Source organism: Carassius gibelio, chromosome A5 (genome assembly GCF_023724105.1).
Source record: "Carassius gibelio isolate Cgi1373 ecotype wild population from Czech Republic chromosome A5, carGib1.2-hapl.c, whole genome shotgun sequence".
Lineage (NCBI taxonomy): Eukaryota > Metazoa > Chordata > Actinopteri > Cypriniformes > Cyprinidae > Carassius > Carassius gibelio.
Window position 1 is genome coordinate 22,055,572 of NC_068375.1, and position 10,923 is coordinate 22,066,494.

A 10,923-nucleotide genomic window follows, 5' to 3' on the forward strand; every position below is an offset into this window, starting at 1 on the left:
CGATTAGTCTGTGTCACTCTAAAGGTGTTATGAGAACCCATGTGCTCTGATAGTGGCCTTCAGCCCTTCTGCTTTCTTGGGTTGGGCATATCGCATCCTCCTCTTAACAATACTCCACAGATTTTCTATGGGGTTAAGGTCAGGCGAGTTTGATGGCCAATTAAGAACAGCTAGGATACCATGGTCCTTAAACTAGGTACTGGTAGCTTTGGCACTGTTCAGTGTCTCTGCACTAACAAAGCTATTATATTGCGTTTATCATAATAACTACAGGTCACTGCAGAATCCATCATATAAATCTATGTGAGGAGGCCAACTACAAAACAGATGATTGTCTAGTATTTTTATGGCGAAAGGCTACATAATGTGAAAAACACTTCTGCACCTCCACCTCTGCACTGGGATAATGGAAGCCACATCATGAAACATCACAGGGCTTGGAGCCTTAGGTAAAGGATGTGGGGGGAAACTCATACATACCTCTGCAAAGTCACTAACCACTGTAACAGCTCATAATAAAAGCCTTTTTCAAAGAAGACCAGAGCAAATGGAACCTCTCGACTGAAAATGCTACTTGCATGACAAACAGCACACAGAGAGGAAATGGCTAATGGCAGAACATAACAAAACAATGGTTTCATTAAGAACAAAACTGAGCCCAGTACACAAAGATTTATTTGATATCCCACTGTTGTTGATTTTCCAGAAATATCTGGTGTGAACGCAACTGAGACAAATCATATAATTCACTGCTGATATCAATATTAATCAGACACAAAGAGGAATAAATCAGCAAAATCATGTGTCTCTATTTAGGGTTTGACCACACAGTCGTAACATGTGGTGGTGAGAATAATCACAAGAGTATAAACATTAGTGATTGCATGACCAAACAGGGGCTTGGTCATTTGGCAATCACATCTGCTGTAATTCAGAAAATTCAGTCAGAGCAACACTGTGCCCTGTAACAAGACGGAATATGCTATGTCATAAAGCAACAAATATCATGCAGAGATGATGAAAGACTGCAAACATTGAGATTTTGACATTATATAACAAATCCCTTAAGTTCAACAAGGACAACCATGAAAAGCATTTGGCCATAAAAGAAATAAAAATTAAAAGAAATAAAATAAAAGAATTGCTTTCATGTGCATGTCACATTTTAGCAAGAAATTAATAAGGAATTGAAAAATGTAAAAGGTAACTAGGATGATTATCCATGGTTCATTTCATTCTCTCAAAAAACTGGTACGCTAAAGATTTCCAAACTCATTGAAACACTGGTCCATGATGACTTTTGATTTTGCCCACCGTGGCATTAACACAAGAGGGCAGACTAAAAATAAATAAATAAATAAAAAATGCCACTGAAGCATATCTTTTCAAATTGTCTTTTTGTTTCATATTTGCAAAATAAGTGAAACTGATTATAAAAAAATAAGTGTTAATGTGGGTTGATGTAATGCAAAATTTACTTTCTGTCAAGTTGAATTTTTGGCCCTTCATAATAAAACGTTTGGGCACCTCTGTGGTAGGCTATATCATGAAACGTACAAATAACTAACCGAGACCCTTGAAATGAAGGGAAGTCCTTTGGGTAAAGATTGATTGTAACTGTGTTAGTTTAACAGAAAACTCTGATGTGTCAGTATATTCATTTTGTTATTTTTACTTTTTTAAATGCTGTTTCTTAGTCCTAATCCACATCAGCACTGTTGATTCTGTGCAATAGTCTTTCCTGGTCTCAATCATTTAGAGCAAAATTTAACACCAGCTTCGTAACAAGATCCACACTGTAAAAATGACTCCACATGTGCCCAACTCATTTTTGAAAAACCTAGTTTGACTCAAAACAACATCCGTAGCATATCCAAAAGGTTGACTGCTTCAAGACAAGTTATAAGGATGTGAAAAAATAAAGTGGCAAGTCAGTGAAACAGAACATTATTTCCAGATTGAATAAATCCATTGCAAAGCACTTTAAAGGAAACTGAAACAAGATCTTGTTATTCCTGAAAAATCCTATTTCATTTCAATGAGAATATGCTGAGCAAGGAAGCTGGCTTTTAATTCCGGTGAGTGAGAATATTTCTTCAGTTCATTTGAATATAACCCAAAATTCAGTTCATAGAAGTTAAAATCAGCTAACCTAAGCTTATATTTTGAAATGGATGGTGGTAACAAAAACATGTTCATGTCAAGAAACCTTTTATTTCTCCTCATTATGACTATAGATATATTCACAGTTATTTGTTGCTCTTGTCCCGTTGAGGTAGATGGATGATCAGATACAACAGATTACTGGCACACAGACAGGTCAAACTCACCCTCAGCAAGCATTTACTGGCACATCACTTTCAGGTTTGCTGTGGTCTGAATTAGTCCTTTAGGAGAAGACCCTAATAAACATCTGTTTTATGTCAGTGTTGAACCCTGTTCAAACACAAACAAACAAAAAAACATTCACACAAAACTAAAAAAATTCTGTCATTGTTTATTCACTCTCAAGTTTATTGTAAAACTGTGTGCATTTCCTTCTTCTCCAGAATGCAAAAGAAGCTATTTTGAAGAACACAGTGGTGCAAACAACATTAGACCCCATAGACTTTCATGGGAGAAAAAACGAAAGAAAACGCAGAGACATTTTTAAAAATATCTTCTGTTCCACATTAAGGAAGGTCATAGAGGTTTGGTATGACAGGTTTTTCATTACTGTGTAAAAGATCCATTTGATATGGATAATATGAAGAATGAAAGCACTGCTGAATGATGTATATGTTTCAACAGTATCAACTAATTTCTTTATGTGCATTGCTGTTATTTTTTATCACTTCTAGGTTAACCAGGAGTGTGCATGCACAGATTAGTTCCATCAGTCAGTCTTCTACTTCCAAAATACATCATCTATGATGCACTGGAAGCAGATAGGATTTACTTATTTCAGGTCAAAACTGGTCAACAAGTTATTAACATTTTTAGAAAAAACCAGCTACAGCACACTGAATAGCCTTTTTTTTTTTAAATCAAAGCATACATTCTCTTTGCATAGTTGTTGATGTACACAATCAATCAATTCAAACACTTGACTAGATAGTATAGAATAGAACAGAGATCTGCTTGACAATTCCTCCGTATTATATATCAGTGCTGCAAGCTATTATTATCTTTACAACAGAAGAAATACTCTTACAAAATGTTAGTACCATGGATAAAAAAGGGTGCAGCCTCAACATAAAACAACACCTAGGCAAACATCCATCTTCTTCAAAGTGAATGTTTATCACTGCACTTATGCCGACTCATGCAAATCACAATATATAAAGCTTAGGTATTGTTATGGTGTTCTTCATGTTCAAATGACATGCTGCTGGCTTCAGAGCAGTGTAATTATGAGTCTGAGTGACAAGACTCACTAACACGTATGCAGCAACTTTCCAATTAGCACCTCATATGCTCAGTCGTTGTGGGAAAGCCAGCATAGCCAAGCTATCCTCCTGACCGTGTCCTGAAAAACAGGGCTGAATGTCTTATTTCAGCCTATGTGAGCGAGGGATTAACACTGGGGTGCATATGTACAGTCTGTGTTCGCAGCAGGGTTTTACTTGGCTAGTGAGAGATGGCTCTGACCATCAATTTCGGTGAATTTGTGGAGAGGGGCATTTTTTCGAAGGAGCCAAACAATGGACAAAGAGCATGGCTGTGGTTGTGCTGGGGGTTTTGGGGGGAGGGTTCAAGCTGGAGTCTCCAGAGCCTGTCATGAGCATGTGAGGTCAGGACATCTGCTGACATTTACTGCTGGGCCTGGGCCAGGCTGCAGGTTTCAGGGCTCCTGCCAGGGCCTCATATCAGGCCTGCGTAAAACCACCAGGCTCCCTTGTCTCTCTGAAAGTCGCACCAAAATGCGTGAACCTGTGTGACCTTACGCGTTTTGATCCAGGCCAAGTGGTGCAGCATTTATGATGACACTGTGAATTATAAACTTGCTGAGAGGGCATGAGCCATTTTTCGATATGTCCCCAGTGCTAAACACCAGTACAGGAGAAATTAATTGCACAATTTTTTTTGTGTGTTTTTTTTTGCACAATTCATATGCTCAGATCCGAGCCAACCTCATGATGAATCCCATTCCCTCTGCATGGACCTGATTTATTAGTGGAAAAAAGTAATACTTTCACTTTCAATCTGCTTAATATACATTCATCTTGAAGAAGTCACAGATGCAGAGAGAAAGAAAGAGCATGAGAAATGGTGATGAAGGAGTCAAGCATTCAGACAATCCCTCGTCTACTTTTAATCACATAAAGAGAGTCTAACATTTACTGTTGTCCATTATTTCAATGCAGTCATAAGTCACCACAAAAGCCATCTTTCAGTCAACCATCTCTTTCATTCAAACTTTTCCCATTGCGTCAAGTATTGAGTTTCTCTGGGCGAAATCCCTTCATTTGTTCAATTGTGATTTGTTGGCAGGATACAACACTGCCTATCTGTCAAATGAAGCATGTTATGTACTAGCCTATAACAGGGTAACAAAAGGGCAACGTCTGATTAGCATTCATAGCACAGTCTCCCTCGTCCTCTGGTATTTTATTACCACAGGTGCAGGGGCATTCATTGATCAGATGCACGCTACAGGCAAAGCACGTCTTAATTGAAAACATCTCTATTTATACACCTGCAGGCACTAAAGGTCTTAGAAAGCAAAAGGAGGCCTGAAAAGGCTTAGAAAAAAGAGGAAGGAAGGCATAGAGAGAGAGAGAAAGAGAGAGAGAGAGAGAGAGAGAGCACACTGGAAGATGGAAGTTGAGAGGGTGTCACTAAAGGGGAGACATTTAATGTTTGTTTTGTTGAGCTGAAAGTAACTATTCAGTTATAGATTTTAAAATTGATACAGATCAACTGTTTGGAGTTATTAAGGTTTGTTTTTCTTTGTTTTTTTTTCTAAATAAATTAATACTTTTATTTATTAAGGATGCATTAGATTGATCAAAAGTGACAGTGAATTCCTCTTTAAATAAATGCTGTTCTTTTGAACTTTTTATTCATCTAAGGATCTTTAAATTATCCCAGCTTCCAAAAAAATATTAAGCGGCACAAATGTCTTCAACACCGATAGAAAAGTTTTTGAGCACCAAATCAGCAGAATGATTTCTGAAGGATCCTGTGACACTGAAGACTGGAGAAATGGCTGCTGAAAATTCAGCTTTATCATTACAGGAATAAATGACATACTGCAAAGCTTATCAAGTTTAGATTTTTTTTTTTTTTTGTCGTTTCCAGCCAAAATGTAAAAACAATTCTTAAATCGAGAAGGAATTTCTAGACAAGTAAAAACGATTGTCTTGTTTTCAGAAAAAACAAGCCAAAATTGAGTTTTTGCTTTAAAAAATATTCACAGATTCACAAACAGAAAACAAGATTATTTTTCTTATTTTGCTCATTTCAAGCAAAAACTCACTTCATTTTGACTAGTTTTTTTTCTGAAAACAGGACAATAACTTTTACTTGTCTAGAAAATCCTTCTTGATTTAAGAATGTTTAGATATTTTTCCTGAAAACAAGAAAAAAATCGAAGCTTGAAAAGCTTTTTTTTTTTGCAGTGCATTTTAAATATAAATAGAAAAGAGTTACTTTAAGTTATAATATTTCACAATATTACTGTTTTTGATCAAATAAATATACCCTTATTGAGCATAAGAGATCCAACACTGTAGTGTGTTACTGGAATTTTTCGTTCTTTAAGTGCAACAAAAAGTTGCAACATTCTATTTAATAAATATATTTGACCAAAAAAACTATAAATGCAATGATAACAAAATGTTCTAACAGCTCAGTGAAAGGAACTTAAGTAATTATATATGCTCATATATGTTTTTACCATAGACGTCACGTCCCTTTCAAGGGTGCAAAAATGTCATTTGGTCATTCATTACAAGTGTTTGTCTTGTCTTCACAATCTGTAGAAGCAGTAAAACTGTGCCTTGAGATCCTGGTCACCACTACAAGCTCAGTGATGAAGAATTATTGCAATACATTATCTAAATAACAGTCCAGACAAACTATTTTACAGAATTTTACAGGAGACTGTTCAGAATTTAAGTGAAGTAACTTTTTAGCATACAACTAAACTGGCCTTAATAGGCATACTAATGGGCATACAGTAGCTATAGTAACCCAGGAACAGTACTGACGTGATAGGGCCCTTGTGTGGAGGACCTAGGGGATGAGAAAGGTGAATGTGAAACCACATTTAGATCACACTTTGCAATTATCAGCTTAACCAAGTAACCAAAAGCCACAGCAATATGTGGAAACATTACTAAATACACTTAAACAATCAAATACTGTATGTTATGTCAAAGACTACTGATTTATGAGAGCCCAAATCAATCTTTTCAATCATCATTGAAGCATTTGAGCTTCCTGCTTAAGAAAGACAAACTGGGAGTGCTATCCAGGAGTTTATTGGCTTGAAGTAAACACAGTAGCCCATACAAAAGGCTGTGTCAAATTATATGCCTAAAGAGTACTTTCTTATTCAACTGCAATTTCCTTCTTTTGACATATTATTTTACTTGAACTGAGACCCAGAACTTCTGTCCATTTTGACAAGCACTGAACGCCACAAAGACACGTCTGCAGGTGGTTAGGCAGGGGAGCTGCCACAAGCAGCCCGAGAAAACACAAATATAGTTCTCCAAAAATGTTTCCTAAAGCCTCACCACACCAACTATGCAATCCTTGTCCAAGTCAGAGTCCTAGTTTATAGCAGCCCAAAAATTCCCACAAAAATACATAAACAAAGCGTTTGCCTTTCTCACAGTGAAGGGATGAAAGATATGTGTTTAAGAAACCCATGAGTCGTCAGGTGCATCAATAAAGAGCATTAACGTCACCAGAAAGCCCCGACATTTCCCTAAAAAGAGGCAGTTGTGTCCTTGGACTTTTAGATCCTATAATCCAAGATTATTTGTTACCATCTTACTGTCATTCGATGTCTTTGATATTTACAGTGAATGTGCATCAATAATAAACTCACTCTCTAAAGCCAATGGGCCTCATTCATGAAACATGAGCAGAATGAATCGCTGTATAAACTGTTCGTAAAACCATTCGGACGTAGATTGCGACATTAAATTGAGTGTGACAGCTTACGTCAAGAGTGGCTTAACAAATGATTTGCACAGAAATTCATTCTGCTCGTGTTTCATGAATGAAGCCCGGTGCATTTACCGGAAAATACATGTTCTCAAGGTCACATACTGGTGTGAAATTTGTCCCCTTTTAATGGGCACTACACAGAATCCTTACTTCAGTTGGCTCCCTGAAGCAAGCCTGGAGGCCTCGGCAGCTGCTCTCCTTGTCTCAAATTCCTCCCTCTCCAAACTGCTGCCCTCGTGGCCCAGCTCCACCAGCTGGCGGGCCAGTTCCTGATCCTGAAGGAGCAAGAACACAGATCTGATGAGCTGGGGTGGTTAAAACTGACTGAATAATATGAAAAGAAAAAAAAATCATGCAGTTCGACAATGTACTGTGGCATTTCTGTACAAACAGGCCAGTGTATTTGTGACACATTTGTGCTAATTTTGTGCTCAAGTGCTATTTATATGAATCCAATTTTAGTATACATGCTATTTATGTGACAAAATTACATGGGCTGCGCTGACAGTTTCATGGCTGCCAGAATCAAGGATTATTGCCACATGTCACTGAAGCCTAGTTAAAATTGGGCAGTATGATTTCCATATGATTTTGTGAGATTCTTTATGCCCTCATAAGAAGGAGCTGCTTTCACGTGGCTAGAAGGCATTGAGTTTGTAGAAGGAAAAACTCAGATGGCAAGATCCATTTGTGAACTCACTGTTAATATGACTGTATTTTTAAATACACTAAAAGTCAAACAGTAAAAAGTATAGCCTAAATTACAATTTAAAGTACATATTAAAGATCAATCATAGAAACATATTACACTCATTATATTTATGCATATAACATTTTACACACTCCTGCTCAAACCGTTTGGGGTCAGTAGGATTGTGTGTGTGTGTGTGTGCTCTTGTTTTTGTGACATATCAGGACACAACTCTGTATAATGACATGGGTATGACACAGGTATCACAAGGAGAGGGTGACTTATGAGGACATAACCCATGTCCCCATTTTTCAAAAACGCTTATAAACCATACAGAATTAGTTTTTTTGAGAAAGTAAAAATGCACAAAGTTTCCTGTAAGGGTTAGGGTTAGGCGTAGGGTTGGTGTAGGGCCATAGAATATACAGTTTTTACAGTATAAAAACCATTACGCCTATGGGATGTCCACACTTTTCACAAAAACAAACGTGTGTTTGTGTGTTTAAAGAAGTCTTTTATTCTTAAATGGCTATATTTATTTGATCAAAATAAATTGCTACACAGCAATATATACTATTATTATATAGATTTTAAAATGTATTTTAATTCCTGTGATGGCACAGCTACAATTTAAGGAAATCTCATTAATTTTCTTTAATACCATATAGGTAAACTAAATTACTTTTTTGAGACAACAAATTATTATTTGAGTCAGGTTAGCTTTCCAGTGCACAAAACCATGATGACCATTATCCATGATGTAGAGGGCACAAAAAAAGTCAAGTATATAAACAACAAGCAAATATATATATGCTTAGATGGGTTGTGATTGTTACTCCCCGCAAAAACTACAATATGTCGATAGAAATGTTGCAGTTTTAAGGAAGCATGCAGGAAAGAAGAACGATGTCGCCATCTAACGTTCAACTCCTATACACTTTCACAGGCCTTACAGTTACTTTCTCTTGTCTGTAGATCGTAATGTGCTTGTGCACAAACTTTTCACATTGACTGATAAAAATGCTTAGCAAAGAAGGAAAACAATTAAGTTAGCAAGTTAGCAATGAAGGAAAAGATAAGTTTTCTTGATGCATCCGATCTCACAGTGTTTGTGAGATTCACATCGTCACATGACACAGACGGTTTAACTTACAACGTTGAATATACGTCACCTCAAGGTAAATAAATCCAAAGGTTTTATCTCAGAATCTAAGAAGTCCTCATAAGTGCGGATTTCTTCCACGGTTTTTCCCGCAAAAATGCCGCCGTCATCTTCCATCTTGTTAACCTTGAGTTATTCCCATGGTAACAGAGAAAGCTGTAGTAGAGTAGCAGTTCTCGCGTTTTCCGGTTGTAAACCAATCATGAGCAAATGTAAATTCGTAAGCTCCGCCCACCCAAACAATCATGGGTAAATTTGACGGTATCAAGCTACAACGTCTAAGTTCGTGTGTCTGTAATACTGTTCCTTAAGAGCTCTAAAATAATTAATTCAGCTATATTCATTTTTCAAAGCAAAGGCTACTAGTTCTGCTAGGATGAGAGTAGCTGGAAAGTTGACATTAAATATTAATACTTTAAGAGTTCCTTATGTAATATATTATACATACATTATTATATATAATTACTGCATTAAAGATTACTGGATCTGGTGGGAGTTTATTTATCGATTGGACAGACCTGTAGCCTAGTTATCCATCCGTAACCATTAGGTGGCAGAGCTCTTCAAACATTTATTAAACTCGATCCATGTTGTTGGCCTAGTGTCAGGTCTTGGCATACATATATCCTAGCAGTATGAAGAAACCTGTTGAACCATACTGTTCCGCACTGTTCAGCATTATGCCTTTTGCAGACAGCATTTGATGTGGATTTCTTTGATGTCTTGACCCCTGTATTTCAACCTGTTCGATGAGACACTGTTGCAAACCATTTCTGGTGGAATCTCTGACCTCTGCCAAACCCCTGATTTACCCCTTGGATCAGACCAACAGTGTAATGGCACATGCCAGCTGTTATGTCAGTTGTAATGGGCAAGTCTTAAGACACAGATATCCACTACCACCACCATGCATGCGCAATATGGCTTTTGGCCACAAGGTTGATTCCAGGTGCATGAATTGAAGAATGCAGAATTAACAATGTGTGCTATAACAGTTGCGATTAAAGTACTCAAAAACCTTTCTTTTAATCATTTCTGATGTATCTAAAATATTCCATTCCAAACACAAAAGCACAGCATTCCTATTGTGGTAGTTTGTAAAATAGACAATAGCCAATATTTAGGAAATGTAAACCAGAGATTTTAATATAGTAAAAAGTTTATTAGCTTTGAACTGTTGTGAAATGTTTGGAAATGGTTAATAATGGTTGCAATCACCTGTAAACACTGAAGATGAATTCAACACAGTTTCAGTGTCCTGCTTGACAGTTATAGATATATTTGGTAAAGGGTCATACCAAAACTGTCTGACATTTCATATTCGCAGAGCTCATAAAAAAAGATTAGTCCAACAAGACATGTTTATCCTTGTGAGACATTGCTCTTCTGTGGAATGCAGTGGGATCATGACAGGATTTTAATTTCAGCGACAGTCAGCAGCCATAGTTTGGATGGACAGACATCTAGTTGTTGAATAGAAATATGGACTTCTTTTATACAAATTAGCAATCCATGTGCATATTTCAGCCCAGAAGCATTCAATATATGCCTTCTTTTTCCTATATTACTGTTCACTTAAAACAAAAAGAAGGTATTTACAAATTACCATCAGAGACGTTATAATCGTAGGATTTGGATAACTGTGCGAGAAAAAATGTAACCCTTGTAGAGACATAAATATATTGTATAAATACAGTGAGATATAAAAATGTAGTTATATATTGTAAGATCACTGAGGATAATTATGCAGATCCCCATTTGAAGCAATTTTAGTTCAAATAAGCATGATTTTCAGAAGATGAGATGCACATCAGACTTCAGAAGTACTTTCTGTCCTGAAAATGTCTTGTAATTGGCTCATTCAGCCCTTTGACATAATGTACATGATGACTGGAATGCTCAAGAC

General features: G+C 36.8%; 1 pseudogene; it reads right to left on the reverse strand.

Annotated features, from left to right (window-relative positions):
• Positions 1-9,143, reverse strand: part of LOC128003150 (cilia- and flagella-associated protein 299-like) — a 51,419-nt pseudogene extending 42,276 nt beyond the window's left edge.
• Between the last annotated feature and the right edge of the window lie 1,780 nt (positions 9,144-10,923).